General features: G+C 52.5%; 2 protein-coding genes across 14 annotated transcripts in view; one reads left to right on the top strand and one right to left on the bottom strand.

The window, feature by feature from the left end:
• Positions 1 to 18,680, top strand: part of LOC149350833 (thiamine-triphosphatase-like) — a 663,235-nt gene that overhangs the window by 45,024 nt on the left and 599,531 nt on the right. For 4 of the 5 annotated variants that reach the window (XM_089580007.1, XM_089580013.1, XM_089580003.1 and 1 more), the window contains exon 1: positions 9,919 to 10,105. The exons of the other annotated variant lie outside the window; for it this stretch is intronic. The gene's annotated coding sequence lies outside the window, so the exon portion shown is untranslated. Of the gene's footprint in view, positions 1 to 9,918; positions 10,106 to 18,680 lie in introns of those variants that run through there. 5 annotated transcript variants of the gene reach the window in all.
• Positions 1 to 18,680, bottom strand: part of zfh2 (Zn finger homeodomain 2) — a 339,472-nt gene that overhangs the window by 90,526 nt on the left and 230,266 nt on the right. For 2 of the 9 annotated variants that reach the window (XM_089579995.1, XM_089580002.1), the window contains exon 1: positions 15,292 to 15,667. The exons of 6 other annotated variants lie outside the window; for them this stretch is intronic. The gene's annotated coding sequence lies outside the window, so the exon portion shown is untranslated. Of the gene's footprint in view, positions 1 to 15,291; positions 15,668 to 16,083; positions 16,752 to 18,680 lie in introns of those variants that run through there. One more of the 9 variants, XM_089580000.1, reaches the window with a different exon arrangement.

Here is an 18,680-nt window from a genome sequence, read left to right as displayed (position 1 = left end):
ACGGGGGCGACGGACTGGTATCTAGCCCCCCGTCCACAGCCACTGATCCCAGGTGTCACGGAGCGTTGCTTGGACGAGCGCAGCCACTGTGCTACTTCTACTCGGAACTTTAGCCTTTCTTAGGCGACGTGAGAGATGTTTTATTTCAGACAGATACGAAATATGCGCTTTTATTAATAAAAAAAGAAAATGAATGAAAACGTTAAGAGCGCAACTTTCAAGCGACACTCGATCATTGCTGGATGCCAAGCGCAACAATGGCAGGAAGGTGACTAAATTAGTTCAATACGCACAGCAAGTTTGAATTTGGTGCGCTTTTTCGGATATCTGACACACGGCCGTTTACGCACATAATTAGCGGTGAATTACACTTATCCCGGGCTTCTGAATTACCGATAGTCTTATGGGAAGTGACGGCGATTAGAGGGACATTCGCCTGTCGGGAGAGAGCATAAAAACATTGCCAAATGCACATGGTAGATAGTTCTCTATGGTCACAAAAATGACCGCAAACGTCGCGGTTTTGGTAGGAATTTATATTCTAAATTCGCAAGGCCAGGGCAGCGCTGTGTTGTGTTCTACCTTCGTCGCCATGTCTCACTATTCTGGTAGTCAGCCTGGAGTGGACATACTACCTTTCCATTAATAGGACGGAGCGCAATACAGAGGGCTATTTCAGTTGGCAGAAACTTTAGGCGCCCTGTTGTGTTTGTCTAGCATCTAGTCACCGTTTCACGCATGTTTTAACCCTGTTTTTTGACCATATCGAGATATTTTGAAAAGAAATACTAGCACTATGCTGACAGCGGCGCTACCGTCGGCAGCACTGCTACCGGCCAAAAAAATAAAAGAAATGATTTTCGAACCTGTCTGATACCATATTCGCAGGACAGAGCAGTTTAGTGACCAATAAGGCGACGCCCAGGGAGTGGTTGGTAGCGCCAGGTAGAAAAGGCGGTCCAGCGAACAATACGGTGGCAGTCAGGTTGGAACGGTCTGCAGTGAAGCTCCGCCCACATTGAGGACCATTGAAGCCCAAGAACTTAGATGCCTCTCTGGCTTTTTTGATATAGACAAAACTTAAAAAGTCGATTTCGACTGCTGCTCTTATTAGTCAGCGTAGTAACACAGGACTCCGCGGATCATAGCCGATTGCTACTTCTGTTTATTTAAGTTGTATCCTATCTAGAGTAGTTTTTATTTTATGGATATAATTAAAAACCCCCCTTTTCATTTAAACTATATTTTCAGGGGAACCTATGATCTCAGTTCACTTCACGACCATTATTACTTATGCGGCGGGCAGACATCATCGAGTCTTTAATTACAGGATTTGCATACGCCCACTATAATGGGAAAGCGACATTCCCATATCAAAACATTGCGTTTAAATTCTTCTGTCGGGTTTCTCAGCCGTACAGCCGGATGTACGTTTATTTGGACAACCAGCTTTCGAATGCCACCAAGAAAATATGACCGATAGAAGTCAGCACACTGTCCCTGCACTACCCGTAGACAGAAAGGCTGAAGTTTCGCATCAGGCATAATTTTTTTTTTGAATTTTCGTTGTGACAAAATTGCAACTATCTCAAAAATACATTCTCGCGAAGAAACGGCTATGCCCTCCTCGGCAGCCGCTTGGTCGTATACGTGAATGTTTTCCTCAAGTTGATACGGCGGGAATTTTGAAAGGTGTTACTGTACGCTGTGTTTCCGCCGAAGATAGAATGCGACAATCATCAACACCATATAACCAGCGCCACGTAACTAGTAATGCGCAAACATGGCGCAAACACTGGCACGGCCATTATTAATGGCCGCGCTCGTGCTTGCTGCGAACGGCGGCTATGTCCCCGAAACAAAAAGGAGCTAAAAGTAAGCCATTGAGAAATGGAATTGGTAAAAATAAAAAAAAGCGATAAAGACAATACGAAAAATGACCCCCATATAGGACACTCGGTTCGGAGATCCCATGTTTCTCGTTAGGCCCGCGTGCTCCGTCCCACTTTACAATGGATACCAAGAAATCTATGCAGACAGCTTGCGAGCAACGGACAATTTTCTTCGTAAAGCTAGTGTAATCGGACAGCATGCGCGACATGACGCGTCCGACGACGTGCGCGCGACGCATGCCCCGCCCTTGCTGAAACCGCCAGCCTACGTGTGTTTCCAGCACATGTCACTTTGGACAGAACCAGCTAAGAGGTAAAACAAGGGTCCCTCTGTAGACACAGCTGACCGACAAACGAAAAGCCATTCGCCACCTAGCGGCGGAGCGAGATTGTGAGCATTACTGCGTTCCAGACAAAGCTGGTCGTTACGATCGCTCTATTTGCTTCACAATGATTTGCAGCAACCCGGCTGTGAGGCGGCCCTGACACTAATGGTCCTGTCTCCTGCATCGGCGACCAAAAGAAAAGGAAAAAAACAGTCAAACTACCCAGGGCGCTGTGCAACAACTGGATAAGCTCAATTTAGCCTCCCAACTTCCCGCCAGCCGCATGGCAACGCGACGAAAGGTAATTTTTTTTTTCTCTCGGCTTGATTGCAGAGCCAATTTGGAAAACACGTGGCGTATGTCACTTCCAAGAAAATGGACAACCGGCAGAAATGCAAAAGGCCGGCGAGCGGCAGCTGTGTGCGCTGGCTTCGGGAATCCACTCCCGAAGCCTCCGGCGACAATGTACAGAAATATGGGGAGATGAGCGACACCGCGAAGCTGCCTCGAACCAACCAGGTTTTCACGTCGCCTCACTGGAAGTAAGGGTCAGCGGCGCAAACTTCTTATCCAGCATACCGTGCTCCTTGCGCATCCCAGGAGAAATGAAACTGCACGGCACGGAAGCTTGTGTCGTCAGTAGACAGATCACGAGGCGACTTTCATAATACAAAGCTAGACAGGAGCGACACGACAATTTGATTCACGAGTCGGCCTTTCGTAGATGGCTCAGTAAAGTGAAAACCGGGGTTCGTGTTTAAACATCCATTGTTGCAGGCGATGCTAGTGGGCCGCGGATAAAACCAACGCATTACATATTTTCGCACCACGCAGGACCGAAGAGAAACGAAGGCGAAAAAAGCTACTGACAAGATATGGCCGCTCGAAATCGAGACGTACAGCAAGTAAATTCCACTCCAGTAATTACGGTGGTATGGTGACGCCAACGCTGTGCGACATCTAGTTGCGGCTTCCGTATCGGCACAGTCTGCTCGTTCCTGGCGCGCAAAAGCATGGTAAGAGACCAGGAGAAGGCAGCGCCTGCCGCCTGGGAAACGTCGACGAAGACTCCGAAAGGAGGAGCAGCTCGCTGCGCCGTCTTCATCAGTTATTGGGCAAAGTAGGAGAATTATGCACCGCCGCAGGACTCCTCTCTGACGTCATCGGGGAACGCGAGACGCAAACTAAGAGCGGGATATCCGAGTAAGACATGCGTTTCTCGTCTCTACCGTCCCAATTGTTGTGTAATTTTCCGGTTTCGACCAAGTCTTTTCTGTGCTGCGTTTTTCCCTTTTGGCACTCGCTTCCTTTGCCAATTACGCACCAGACAGCCCCGTACGTTCCACTCGGTTATTTATTCGTTTCTTGCTATATGCGCATGTGCGCTCTCGCTGACCTTTTTTCTTTTGTTTTCTGCTATCAGTGTGTAAGTACAGTTGTACCGAGAACGAGAATCCGCTACCCGCACCTCAAAAGTGTGTTAGTGCTTCTGATACCTGAACCATCCGGTAGCGTTGGAGAAGGGACGAGATGTAAGAAGAAAGTGTAAAATGCGCAGGGGCCGACATAGTCTCACTGAAAATGCCAACCAGATCCGGGAACGAATAAGTCGCAATGCAAGCCACCATGTGCGGCAGGTGTAGACCAGAAAGTCTCATATGATGAAAGTACGTCGCGGCGTTGGGGCTGCACGTTAATGACCACAGACACAGGCCATAACTTGGCGTAAGCGCGGCTGACGACGTCGTCGGGCCCGACTCTACACTAGAAATTCTTACCAAGCACCTCGACTTTCTCGTAAGGACGATCAAAGGTGCTCGTTACCTTATCCCTATCGCGCGACCTAATCTTTCACTGACGTCGACACTGCTCACCCCCAGGCTGATGTTCGCGACAAATCCCCACATGCATGTTAAGTTAGCAGCTCAACCACGCGCGTCCTTGAGAATTTCGCCAGCCCAGAGGCGTCCTTTCTGGTACGCTGAAGATTTTGGCTAAAAACAAACTCTCCGAGCAAAGAGCGAGCGTGCTTGAAACCTGCAGGTGACAGCTATGTCTGTGCCAACCAGGGCGCCAACCCATGCTTTCTAAACTCCGTCTCACAACCTGTTCGCTGATGCGTGGAGGCTAGGAGCGTGAGGTGACGGTTCCAATGCGCTCAAGAGCCCAAGGCTCGCAGCTTCCGCTCCAATGTCACACAAGTTATGAGGCGGGATGCACTTTACTCCCTGTAGAACAACCCTCTTGCCTTACTGCCAACAGTTACTGTCCGCAACTTGTGCTGCTCGGCTTATTTAAATATGTATTCACAACTTAATCCAGAACAGCTTGGTAAGCAGGAAAAAGCAGTCACGTACAGCTCTGTACGCGAACTTCGTTTCTGTGCGCACATCAAATGATGCGTGCCACAAAAAACAAAAAAGGTCATTGCATGCAATGTTCACGCCGCACAACACTGTCCAAGGACTGCCTGCCTGTCATCGAAGTAGGGTTTTCGCGAGAGTCAATAAGATCCCACCTAAAAGCTTGCAGCATACCACGCGACACTCTTGTGTAACATTCATGGCATCAGTATAACGTCATTCCAGTGCAGAGATGGGATTTTATTTTGTGTTTACTTCCTCGCACACAGCGAACCCATTTTCCCCTGCGATATGTAGCGCGACATTCCTCAGGACACCGCACTGGAAACAGACTTTCGGCAGCTATTTATGACAGGTGGCGCCACGTGCTCGCCTCGAAACAGCAGTGCACGGGGCCTGCGCAACATCCGCCTAAAATAAGAATGCAAAAATTTAGCGGAAATCAATTGGAGTAATGCAGAAAAAATGCGACAGCATGCGTCTTTCACTCGCGAATCTATTCCAGTTCTATTCTATTCCAATGATGACTCGATTCTAATTATGATTCTACCCCTATTCCAACTACGCGAAATGTTCCACACTGTTAAATCGCGGCGAGTCCTCACACCACTGCCGGCACAGCGGTTATAAGCGATGCGCCACTGCATTGGCAGATGGCTGTTTCAAACACAGCCACCGGTGGGGCCTGCGAGACCCCCGCTGCTCTTTCCAAGCAATGCGAGAAGGAGTAGCTCCTGCACGCCTCTTTCTTTGCACAGGGAGGCTGTATATTTTGCACTTAGGTCCGCTGTTGCCTCAGCCATCTTCAGCTTGGACATTTTAATTTCTGCTGAGTCATTCTTCGTCCGCCGTCTCCCTCCTCTCCCCTACCAGTGGACACGAGAGGGGAAAGGGGGACGGTTCGCGGGTGGAGAGAGGCGAAACTCCCGAAACGCCACTTGTAGCAGGTGGAGGCTTCACACAGACGCCGTTTTCGCCTTCATGGCCCCCTTAATGCTATCGAATTAAAGCAGGAATCACTGCGCTGAAGCTCGCACTCGCAACGGTTACTTATCCCACCACCTGCTCCCAAGAAACACCTTCAGGTTTATGCTTATTCACGTCAAACGAGCAATAGCTCGTCGGGTTAGACCAATCTGCTTGTATAATTGTTTGTTCAAAATAAAACTAAATTGTACTTTACCCCGGAGCAGATGCCACTTTGCAATAAAAACAGGCCCGGTGATTCCAGCGCAGAAAACAGAACGTCAGATGTCAGTTGCTCTTTAGGACCTGCGCAACTGAGCTGCGGCTCAATGTTCCCACTAAAAGAGGTCGTCAGTCTGACGTGTGTTATCCGATTGCGAAAAGCCACGCGACTGAAGCACTATTTCAGGCGCGCCAGCGGCAGAAATTATCGCGGCAGCTGCTGTTCAACATGGCTTTTCGCAAGTTGCCACCGCGGTGTCGCAACGGTACAGCTCTCATCCAGGCTGCCTCGAACGCCGTCGCGCATCCACCGTTAAACGTCATGATACGGAGGCTCTCCGTATACAACCTTCCCCGTAACGAACAGACGCGTACCGAGACACACCGTGAGCTAACGTGCCCCAGGCTAGGGGTAAACACTTCCCGTTGTCTTTCCGATATCTGTGAACGTCTTTTGATGACACGCGCACATAGTCATAGCTCTGATAAGCACCTGTGAGCTAACGCAACATATAATAGCAGAAAGACGAAGGTATACAATAAACGTTGCTACTGTCGCCTGCAACATCTATCGTTTGGATGCGCATTATCCCAATGACCATTTCACAGCTACTAAGGTGTGTAGTAGTACTACAACCCAAGAATAACATGCAACTTTGGTGTCTAGCATCGAACGCTTGTCCATTGAGTCCAAACGAGATCATGCATTTTGCAGGTGATGCAAATAAACTTCAATTCGAAATCATGCCAAACGAGTTCAGCCGCCGATCAAGCGAAAACTCTCTATCGCAGACACTTTGTGACTTCTTAAATGCTGCGCTAATGGAAACACAAGTGAACCCATTGGAAGAGATGAATAGAAAGAGTACAAATCGAGGCTGAGGTCGTCAATTCCTACTGTTCTGAAAATTTCAATAAAATATGGTCCATGGGCACTTACTAGCCAGGACAAACAGGAAGTTAGGCGAAACAAAAAGAAAAAAAAGGAAAGAGAAAGCATACTCGCAGGACCACACAGGCTGCGTTCGGACGAACACGCTTTTTTTTCCTTATTTCCCTTGCGAAGCGGGCGGTGATCTGCTATATAGGAGCTGACAACGCTCCTCGAATGCATCTGCCTGCCGTACAGGGATATTAAGTACTTAAGCGAGTGCGAAGTATCGGGCGAATGTATCAACCTTTCTGTTTAAGAGCGTCGCACTTTTACGACTGCGATAGGCCAGGTTTCTTTTGAAGCCACTCCTGGCCGCTTAATGCGGTGGGAGAACACAGAGGCGCCCGTCTTCCTAACGCGGAAGAAGTCGGCGCGGAGGCCGACGGAGCCCCAGATCACGCGGGGCGGGCAATCACGAGTACGTGCATCCCGATGAGGCGCACGCTGTGTGCCAGACGGACGGAGTAAAGCAAGAAACGAAGTGTTCGCCCGTCGTTCAACCCAGAGACAGGCGCGCACAGTACACAAAGCGCCGTCAACTGCGTAGCGGGGTCCTCTTATTGTCTCGGATAGACGTGAAGATAAGGCACGGCAACAGACGGAAGATGCCGGCAGGAGTGCGCGGTTAATACGAGAAACTACAGCACAAAGTGCGCGCGTGCTCTTTTCAGAAATCGGGAAGAAACGTGAAGCAAGATGGTTGTTAATTGGTATAGTGCTAGGTTTTTGTAATGAGCCCCCACTTCACGAGAACGCGGAAAGCTCTTTCGGGGCTTGAGAACGCGGGCAGAGGCTCGGAAACGCGCACTACAATGACTATATATTATAGTGGCTGACGGTAATGAAACGCATAGCTGCAATGAAGCTCAAGACTATTGCGCTGAAAGCTCTGTACAGCTTCTCAGAGCGAGCAAAGAAAGGGACTTGCGAAAACAGCCAGCGGCCTCGACACGAACTGCCACTAAAAAAGAAAAAGAACGCAAGGAAGCCGCTTCGCTCCCGCCGCTATATGTAGCTTGCCGTCTCACAAAAGGCTAAAGTGCACGGAGGTAAAACACAAACACACACACTTTAGCGCTGATGCTCGTCTAAGACGCTAAAATTTATTACAAGGTGTGACCCTTCGACTGCAGAAACCAGGGCATTAGCGTAGACCAAGGTCTTCCCGGAGCAGAACGCCCTGAGGTTGTCTCCGACCGCCCCGTTAATCCGCCGAGAGGAGGAGGAGGATGGCTCTTCGGCGTCGCTCAACGCCCCACCTCGCGTGGCTTATCTGAGCGCGCCCAAGTGGGCGATCATTCAGGCTGGCGCCGTGGAAGCCACCCGCGTGGGTACGTACCTATCCGGGGCGCAGATTGGCAGCGTCCAGCCATTGCCCGTGCGCGCATTTCAAATCGCGCCATTAGCGAGACAAAGCTCGTCTCCTCGTACGCGACCGCGAAGCACGACGCGCATTTCAATGTCCCCGGCGCCAAGCGGGAGGCAACGCGCTTACGGAGAATACAAGCCATAATGCGATATCGGCGGGCGCCGGCAAGAAGAGCGCGCATGAGCGTGCCAGCGGGAGAGGTTATGGTGCCTAATTAAAGCCCAGCGATGCGCTCTGCCAAAGGAGCGGGTAACGACGAACGCTGCGCAGATATACGCTCGTTTCCGAAGGACATCGTGCAAGGCGCTTCCAATGAATTCTCCAACGGAACTGAGCTGGCGCAAGCGCTGTTACTAAGTAGATTAGCCGTACGTGCAAAGCGTCGCAAATTTAAACTTAATTGCGAGCGGACTGGAAAACGACGCATGCGTGTGCCCCACAGAGCGCCTTCCAAGACGACTCCGGGGCGTTTAATTCTAAACGGGGGTGGTGGTGTCGCTCGCTCGGGATAGCTTGCCAAGGTTTGAAAGCGGAAAACAACCGGGTCGCCTTACGCTGGAAACGACCGCTGACCTCACAGTGTAGAAGCTCTCTGTAGAGCAAAACGGTTGCCAGCCCGTGCGACCACATAGTGCTGGCTCTACAGAACCTGCCTGGAAATGTTAGCCTAGCAGTGCGAATGTCCTGACGCCAAAAAGGCACCGATACAGTAACACATAAAACGAATTCTCATCCCACGCTTGCCACCGCTAACACGACGGTTGCTGTTAGTCCCCGTCAGCGTCTTTCAGCCAACTTGCGTGCTCTATTGTGTTTAACACCTAAGAGCAATTTCACAGCGTTCTTCTCGTTATGCAGGGTCAGAAAAAAACAACAGAAGCTAGTAGAGCGTTGGAATAAAATAACCATTGTCAATATGCCCTCCTGGTCAGAGTGATACGCGTGAAATACGTGATGGCCATGCCGAGCAAGAACACACCCAGGCAAAGGTCAGCAAACCTGGATCTGTCCTTACAAGCAGCATGCATCAGAAGACGTTGCAAGTTAGTCTGAAAAATGGGGCACTTCCTATGGCACACGGACACGTATCATGCGACGAAGCCGAGTGTGAAGTTGGCTGCTAACATGTGCAATTTCACTGCACTCAGTAAACTGACAGAACCGAAGCGAGTCATCACATACTGTGCAAACGGAATCAGCCATGAGTGCGAGCGGCCTGGGCACAGGTTTCGGCAAAATTACAGGGAGTAATCGAAATTCGTGGTCTTATAAAACAAACGCAACAAAAAAGAACGAAATGGAGCCCGTTGGTTAGCGACCACGCGGAATAATTAAAACGGCATCGACGGGGGTGTTACCAATTCGTATATGGCCAACATCTACCACCAGCACGCCCTTTTACATACACAAAAAAACAACGAAGCGATTCGTAGTGTGTTCACCCAATCGTGCACGCTAGCTGAAATTAGGAGCGGATTGGAGCGTCAAAATACGACAGCGTCCAGGCTCCGAACAGCGCCTATGACCTTTTCGCACTGCCCGACTAACCGTGAGTATGACGGCGATAGCATACGGGCTTCGGCTTAGAAGCGTAAGACGACAACCACTCAATGAAGCCGAGGAAGGCAGCACCAGAGCGAACAAAAGCGTGACTGCAGTGCAAATGAGCTTAATTGCGAGCCATAGTCCGGCGCCGGACCCGCGTTCATTGAGCGTCGATTGCTGGGCGAAACGTTCCGGTTGCAGAGCGGCTCCGCTTCGAAGGCCGTGCCCGGAGTCAAGAGCACGCCGCCGACACGTGTGGTTGCTAGCGAGGGCGAGGGACGGAGAGAGACGCCGGCGCGACGCGTGTACGACAGCGCGTCGCAGACACAACAAGCGGCGGCCGTTCCTCCCGGGGCTCGGGCTCGGCACTGCGCGGGAACCACGGCCGAGTCGAGCGGCGCTCCGGTCGACCACCGCAGGGCGCATGCTCGCGCCGGCGGCCCCATCGAGCGGCGACTCCGACGTCGTCTGAGGTCGGCCGACTCCCGGTGAGAGCAGCAGCAGCAGCACGCGGTGCGATGCCAACTCGGCTGTCTCGCGCGCGCCGCAAACGACGGTGGCACGGAACGAGCTCCTGCGTCGCGTCCCTGTCACGCGTTTTTGGCTGCCGCCGCCTGTCGGGCAGCCCGCCTTCCGGCTTCCCTCAGGCCCGAGTAAACAGCGCAGCCAGGTGCCGGACGAGCTGTGGGAGCTGCGGGGCCCGCCGGGGGGACTTCGCTCTAGCGGCGCCACAAGTTTGTGCAGGCACAACTTCAGACGCCCTTTTTTTTGTTGTTGTTATCGGTGGGAGTGAGGGTGTGTGTGTGCGTGTGGAAGGGAGGTATCGATAAGCCCCACTGAGACTCGATACTACGAAGGTGGCGTTACGAAAGTGACTGCAATGACACTGTGTTGTAGCATAAATTGCGTACAAAGCGGGCCCAGACTTCTAGTCGGCTTTTGATGAACACGGAGCATAGCAATATGCTCGCTCGGTTGTCTGTTCCTGAGGGCAGCATACCATAAGAGGTTGCTGGCCGCTGCACTGAACCCCTTAATTACTACGTGTGCACAAAAGCACTAGCATATTGACTGCAATCCGGCAGAAAGGCGCCAAAACTCACCAAGCTACGTCAACGACGAAGAATAGAGAAAGTTATTGCTTATATGACCTTAGCAAGGGCCGAACCTCAATGTCACGAACTTTAATTCGCCCGCGCCAGCAGAACTGTCTAACGCCCATTAGCGGCGGCGCACATAAGCACTGATGAGTCACATACATGTCTGCACACTTTGCCCGAGCACACCACCGCGACGTTTCCCGGCTGCTGATTTTCTTTTGTGCGGGAGTACGCGCGTGTCATTGCGTAACATGGCTGCCATGCGGCTGTTTTATTCTGCAATACGGCTTCCCGGAGAGCCGCCACCTGAGCGGCAGCTTGTCGGCGCGGAGTGACAGCGAACGTGGAGGGGAAAGAAAATATCAAGGAAACAAACAGATCTTTAGGGTCTGCCGTACGCGAACGGACATCACACGGCAAGCCGAACCCTGCTGTGGATGTGAACTAGATGCGTCACGTGTACCGTAGCACGGTTCGCAATTAATACTACACCAGCAAGCGGAAGTGCCCTTAATAGCAGCTGGCTAATGCAGCCTCGCTTACAAACGACGCTCTCGCTTGCAGTGTTTCCCCGATGAAAACTTGAAAGCGCACTGACAATGAGAGTGCCCGCCATGGGCATGACAGAACTTGGCATCTGTTCCTAAAAGACGAGCTTGCGCAACAGGGCGATGGGTCGAATTGAGTTTGTCATTACATGCAAGCAGCGACAACTGTGCGCAGCTCGGCGCGATGAGGTAAGGCAGACGCATGTGCCAGTTACGCCAGGAAGCCGCTACACGTGCGCTTCAACGCCTGCCGCCCAATTGATCAACGTCGGCCGCACAATGCTAGTATTGTATGGTGGCGATTGCAAATTTTAGTTCAGGAGAGGCGAGGTTGCTGCAGGCGCTGACGTAGCTGGACAATCATTGTCAAAGCAATCTGCCGAGGGCCCGAACAGAAAGGAAAGCCGGAGCTGGCAGAGCACGCAGTAGAGCAGCGGGCCGATTGGGAAAGAAAATGGCCAGATAGGCGGCCGAGAGAATCTCTGTTTGTTTCCGGCCTTCCGTGGAGGGGGGCAGGCGGGGCTTCCAGCACCGACAGATCGGGCGGCCAAGAAAGGCACCGCCACAGATGGCCCGAGGCTCCTGTTTGTGTTCCCCGGCTTCCGTTTCGGTTCCTCCTTTGAAATGCCAGCAGAAGACGACACACAAAAGAGCGGGCATCGAGGGGAAGCCAGGGTGCCGCGGCGACACTGCGCAGGAGGGCGGGGCAAACAGCACGTGCAGCTGCCGGCCGCTCTTTGTCTCAGCGCATTCCCCTCGCCCCCGGCTGGGCCCCCGCGCTGCTTTTGTTCGGCGCAAATTACCCGCCCTTTATTGGGGCTCTCCAACAAAGCAGTTCGGAGCATATTTACAAAGCTTCGCCCCGGAGACGCCGCGCTGCCTCCCAGGCAAGGCGCTGCCGACAGACTCCTCGCAGGGGCCGTTTTGTAACGCCGTTACAAAACCCGCCTGGCCGACGACACTACCGCGGGCCAAAAAGGGAAGCGGCCAGCTTAATTTGAGCGAGCCGCCGTCTTTAATGAGACACCTTCATGAGAGACCGCAAGAGGGCGAAAACGCGGCGGACGAAGGAGGGAGTGTGACGGCAGCAAAACCATCCGACATTTAAAGATGCGTTTCGTAATCGAAGGCGGATATAATTGGTGCTCCCGTAACTGGAGCGCGTACCGCCGAAGAGGAGAAATTTTATTTCTGCGGTCCGCGCGAGCGCCTTTCGCGGCTGTCTCCTGTTACGGGCGCCCAATAAACGAAACGAAATGGAGCTCCGCGCCTCATTTTCTTACTAGTTTAATTGCCACCCCTGACAGCTCCTCTTCCGCACGCTGACGAAGACGGCACACGCGCTGGCAGACAGGCCGTTCTGGACATACCAGCCGCACCCTGACAGCCGCGAAGGGCGCTCGTCAGGAGACACCTCCGCTCCCGACGTGGCTGACCCCGGCTCGCCCGGCGAATCAACACATCCCTGCCGTGGGCTGGGACCGCGCAGGCAATGCACGCCGCGGCCTTGGTTCCAATGTCCACGGCAGCCCTGACAAGCATGAGAACGCACTGGATGCACGGAGAGCTGCAGATTTGCCGGGCGCTAAACGGCCGCAGTGCGGCGCGAAGATTGACCCTGCCTGGCGCGCTGCTCGACGACGACCAATGACCAGAAGCAACACTGGGATCGCAACAGAACCTCCCATCTCGATGTTTAGATAAATTGAACGAACGCCTGCTAATACCAATTACGGCTGTGAAGTCAACGGCGCTGATAGCACCATGTATATATACTCCTTTCGACAGGCGATGTTTCAGTATGCGTTGTACTAACAACAGATGTCGGAAGAAAAACACAAAGGCAATCGCAAAGATGCTAAAGTGTGATCTTGAGACAGCTGCAGGTCTGTAATTGCTGCGTTGACTTTTCAGTGCTTGGCTAAGGGCTTTTAATCAAGCATAGGAGGTGTATTCGAAGAAAAAGAAGATTCGCAATGCTGTGAACGCCACATAACCTAGGAAAGCAAAGAAATGGATGAAAGGCACGACAGCGCGTATGCGGAATTCCGCAGAAACTTGCTTACTTATCTGTCGCACAAAGATTGCACACTTAATTGTTTCATCAGACCTTTGTTCACGGTTGCTTCTCCCATATGTCACGCTGCAATGGCTTTTTACTTTATTTAACCTTTAGTTCTTACGACAACGCAGCGGCCCTTCAGGCAGTCGTATGGTGTTTGTGCGTTGTCTGCATTTCAGTGCACAGCTACAGCAAAACCATGAGAAGGTACCTAAATACAGCAGTAATGAAAATAAATGGTGAGCTAGTAAACACTACGCAGTATTGCTATCTTAACGTACAATCAGATTGCGTTATCCATGACAAATGGGTGACACACGTACCCATTTCGTCAAAGATAACACTGATGTATGGGAAGAAACACTTGACACAAATTGCGAAAACGCGATAGGGCCAGATATGCCTCGAGTGAATGGAATTTTTGTATGCAGATCTTCGATACCGCTATTTCCTAAAAAGAAGCATCGACCTTGGCGGTACAAAAACTGGCATGGAGGCCGTAAAAAAATATGCTAGGAGCTAATGCAACAAACGCCTGCAGAAGACAGACGTTGTACAAAGTAGCAGCACAGTTCTAATGCGTAAAGCCATATGTGTCGCGGTAAAGGACATATCGCTTGACCAAGTGCGACGACCAGACCTTGAACTACCGCTGCGGCCGAAGGAGGATCTCTCGTGACAGCGACCGGAAATGCGTACCCGTCCCCTAACCCGATGTCAGCTTCAAGGTGACACACATCCCTTCCCTCCGGAGAACTTGGTGCCTTGACCTCGGCAAAGACGCCAGAGTACACGGAGGTTAGCCTCTGCGCTTGTTGGTATGCGCGAAGAGGATTTGAGTAGCTGCTGTGGCGTTTGCGCACTACGTCTAGCTCGGTTTGAGTAGTCAGAAACCTCGCTCACAGTCATCGTGCTCTGCGACGCTGGTTAAACGAAGCCAGCTACCTCGCAGCGCCTTACAACACTGAGTAGGCCTCAGATCACACGAGCAAACAGCGGCATTCAGGAGGACAAAACGAACTTTTTCCTATTCATCAAAAGCTCATCATAACTCTTTCCAGCTGTCACCTCGCGCCCTATCTTCAGTAACAGACAAAAAGAAACATCTTGACAGCTGCACTGTGTCTGTTCTAGCACCCAAAAAATGATATCGAAATGCACACCATCTCGTGAGTCGCCGAAAAAGAGGAAAAACGGTTGCGGCTCGAATACCTACGCAGGCCAAGTTTGTATCACATATAGCAGAAGGAAATGACTTAACCGAGCTCACACGAGCGTAAAGTGGGCTATAACCAATCCAAGTCTGCTGATATACAACAAATTCTTCAGTCACAGTGCAGTGCAATGTTCAGCTCATAATTTTCACATCATGGTGAGCGTAACCGGATGGAAGTTGGAAGAAAAGTTTCCACCAGCGAGAGCGAGCGGCATAGCGTCCTGTCATCCCCACTAGGGAAAACGCTTCTCTCCCGACGTCCCTATGAGGCGACGGCCCGCTCCCTAAAATCCCTAACACGAAACCACGCGGTCGGAGTAGTGAGCTTCTCACAGCACGTGGATTGAGAAACGACAAGCTCGGTTGGAGGCCACAGCCGAGCTTCACCTAATATCAGTCCACAAGCTGAGAGTCGTACAAGTTACTAGAGCGTCCCAGTTGTAAACGGCAACACTTGTTCACTTTGGGAGCCAGTGACAGAGACGCGCACAGCTAACATATAAGCGCGAAAAAGTATCGGATAGGAAGTGGTTCATACGGCACACTGACGACTGCGAACGGCAAAGCAAGAACAAGGTGCAAATGAAAACAACACTACCGGAAGGTAGGCTCGCGGATGATCAGAGCGCCAACAAAGCGGATACGGCAGGCGAGTGAGCAGGACGACAGCCCCACACCGAGCCGAGGTCAGAAGTCCCCGTTCTCGGTGTGCAGCCGACGACCAAGAGAAAAGAAGTCGGTACGTTACCGTCGACTGGACGTCGTTGGCCAGCTAGGAACTGCAACACCAGCGTAACACCGTAGTACAATCCCAGACGGATCTTGGCTGCCGGCCATACACACAGCGGCGGCTCGCGAGGCCAGTCACGCCAAGACGCGGCTCGGGCACCACCTCACAGGTTCACAACGGGGCGTCGGCGACGACATCGAGGAACGTTAATCCAAGCGCGGCGCGCGGCGTGCATCGACTGGCAGCGGGCGGCCGACACCTTGCACTGCGCCTGCGCTGCGGCAGGAACACGGAGCGGCGCCGAGACAGCGCGCGCGAGAGCACTCCGACGCCGACTGAGGCCACACGCCAAGGTTGAGCAGGCGAGGAGGACGAGGGCCGGCGTAATTAATTCCTCGCGAGCGCCGCGAGGGGGAGGGCGACGCGCGCGGCGCGGGCCAATGGCGACGCGCGCCACGGCCCCGGCGCGCTGGCGCTCATTGGTCGCAATTATTTTCGGGGACGCGCCGCGAGCGCCGCGCCGCAGCTCCGCTTTTGTTTGCCGCCGCCGTCATTATGCGCTACCGCGCGCGCGCTTTTGTCTCGCCTGCGGAGCGCGTTACGGACGCGCAAGAGGCTCCGCAGCTGGGCCGCACTTGACGCCGCGTGACAGGCGACGCGCGGCCAATGACTCCCGATACCCCGAACGAGGGGTCTCGGGCCGAACCGCGCGAAAGCACCCAAAGACCGGACGGTCCCCAGAAATGTCCCCACAGGGAAGGTGCACACTTCCGCGAGAGTAACGTGCTTCCGTCTCGCAAAGCGGCTTACCTCCTCGCCGCAGCATGCCGGCGCGTCGACGGCCGGCGAAGCTCCCAGGGCGACGGGCGACTCCCACGCGGAGCGCCGGAGCACGTGGAGCAGCGAGACTGAGCAATCCAGCGTGGCGGCTTCGGGTTATCCCGAACGGGCCCAAAATCCGGGCGCCGCAGCTGGCTGCTTTAAATGCGGCCGGCGGAGCCCCCCCCGCTCTCTCGAGCTTCTCGCGAATGTGCGCCGGGCCCCTGCGCTCCGGGCCGGTTATGAGACGCCTCCGACACCTAGGCCGGCGCCCGGGCTCGCGCCGCCATCTATTGTCTCTTGCGGGCAACAAAGACGGCGGCGCGCGCACGCGCACATGTGCAAAAACATGCAAGTTTGACAGATACCGCCGCTGCCGTCGCCATATTTAATTCCCCTCCACTGCCGCCTCTCGCCCGCTGCTCTGCAGCTCTCTCCCCCTTTTTAAGCCGAGGAGGTGGCGTCCCGAGGGCGAGTGCATTATTGATCGGGAATCGATCAGTTCGGTGGGGCTCGGCTCCTGTTTTTGTTTGGCCGTTATTAAGCGGACGCGCTCTCTCCCTCAGTCGCCGCCGGAGGGCCCCCCAGATATGAGCATTACGTCACTTCGTTACCGAAAACAGGCGCGTGGTCTGAACGCGACACTTGCTGGCGCTGGCAGCCCAGCAGTCACGCAGAGCTGCTTTACCCCCCTCACTCTCTCTCAAGCTTAGAAATTGTACTTCCTGCACCTTCAGTTGGTAAGGTTTACCGGCCCTACTTACCTAACTAGGACATTTATTCAGTGGCTATATCTGCATCTGATTCTGAAAAGAAGAGAAAAGACGGTGTTCCTGCTCTTGCTACGTCTCATTCTGCTTTCTTGGACCTGGTGAATGGAACTTTATTTCGAATAGGGGCCTCGCAGGGTCTATCGTTTGAACGTCGCGTGGTTGTTTCAATCCGATAACAAAATAATTGTTTAATTTTTTTAGTCTTGGTACGCAATTAAAATTCTCTACCGCCATTGACTCTGCATTCTCGACTCTACCGCTTTTTTGTTGATTGAGCTTTTTTTATTTGATTTTTTTTTATTGATTGTGGCAGCTTGAATCTGTCGCTGTCAGTATCTAAGTCTGGACGCCTGTTAAACACCCGTCTGGAAAAAGGGACGGGGGGGGGGGGGGGGGGATTCAAGCTACGACACTTGTCCCACTTACGCTCATAACTTGTTTGCACAAACATATTGCTACTCTAGCGTTGGAAACTTCTCCCGTCAAACAATGAAATGCACTATCTGGTCTAGTGAAACAATGCATCACAGCCTATGTACAAGCACCCAGATAATATTCCAGAAATCTTTCCCTAAGCGGAAAAGAATCCTTGGCAGAACATGGGTGCTACACATTAGGGCAAGGTCGATGCGAAGTGTACTGCTGAGCTTGGCCCAGCCTCGGGGATTGACACTAGTGTAATATTGGTGTAAGTAAGCCAGCCATAACTTGCAGTGAAACCGGTGGAAATCGGTTCCTTTTGGTCGGCGATCAATCATATTAGAAGAAAACAACGAATCTGACTATCCAGTTTGGCGCAGCTTTAACTGCTTATACAGGATTTCTAGAGTGTGCGATTTGGGCAAAGGACAGATCCAAAGTCATAACACCAATCAGAACAAACTAAGCAACAACTACATGCATCGTATAAATACCGAAAACCTGTACCCCCTACCCGCTGTTATGACCAGAGGCTTGAAGCCAGTGAGGTAGTAACTCTGGACATCAAAACCAATGGGTTGACGAAGCACGGACAGTCAGGCGGCCACACCTGACGGGGCGCGTGGATGCGAAGGCACACGTTTTGCTAGCATTCAGGGGGAGAACAGAGCTATCCCACTCACCGGTAAAGAATTTCAGCGGGCTGCCATGACAAGTTCAGCTTAGAACCAAAGAGGTTGGTTCTAAGAAGAAATTCCGGGTAGGCCAGTACTTGCTCTCTTGACAAGTTCTACGTACGACCGCGCTAATCGCTCCAGCATGGGACGGACAATGAAGGGGTCCCCATTGCAGGTGCTTGGAGAGGAGAAGGTGTCGTCCCGCCAAAGCCAGGAAGCGCCTTTCTTCCATTTCCTGCAGCACGCACCAGCCAGTAGAAGTGCTTACTCGGTTCCGCAGCGCTGCGGAACAGGATTAAACAATGCCCCCCTCGTCACCCTTTTCCACCGACGGAATGACAGCGAGTTCCACCTCACCCCGCGGTCAGTGAACAGCGTCGAGCGGAATTCCTGCGAAGATTTGACCACCCTAACCAGAAAAGCTGATAGGATGTGGCACGAGACGCTTCTTGGAAGTGGAAATACGACTGAAACGACAGTGTTAGAATAACTAGCAACGTAGGGATTGAGCAGCCCTGGAAAAGAGCTTGCCGATGTGTGTGTCAGCGCGTTTAAGTTTTGATCTTGCCAGGTAAACTTGCAAAATAATTCCAGCTCAAAGCCCTGTCACTGCTTCGAGACCAGCGGATTCTGATCTAGCAAAGCGGAGGCATAGGCGACTCAAAATATCTCAAACTTTGGGATGGAATAGACAGCTAATATAATTACAATGAACAAG

This window comes from Amblyomma mixtum, chromosome 3, assembly GCF_055824585.1.
Source record: "Amblyomma mixtum isolate Tamu chromosome 3, ASM5582458v1, whole genome shotgun sequence".
Classification (NCBI taxonomy): Eukaryota; Metazoa; Arthropoda; class Arachnida; order Ixodida; family Ixodidae; genus Amblyomma; species Amblyomma mixtum.
Note: the sequence above shows the minus strand (reverse complement) of the source record. Positions and strands in the feature narration are given on the sequence as shown.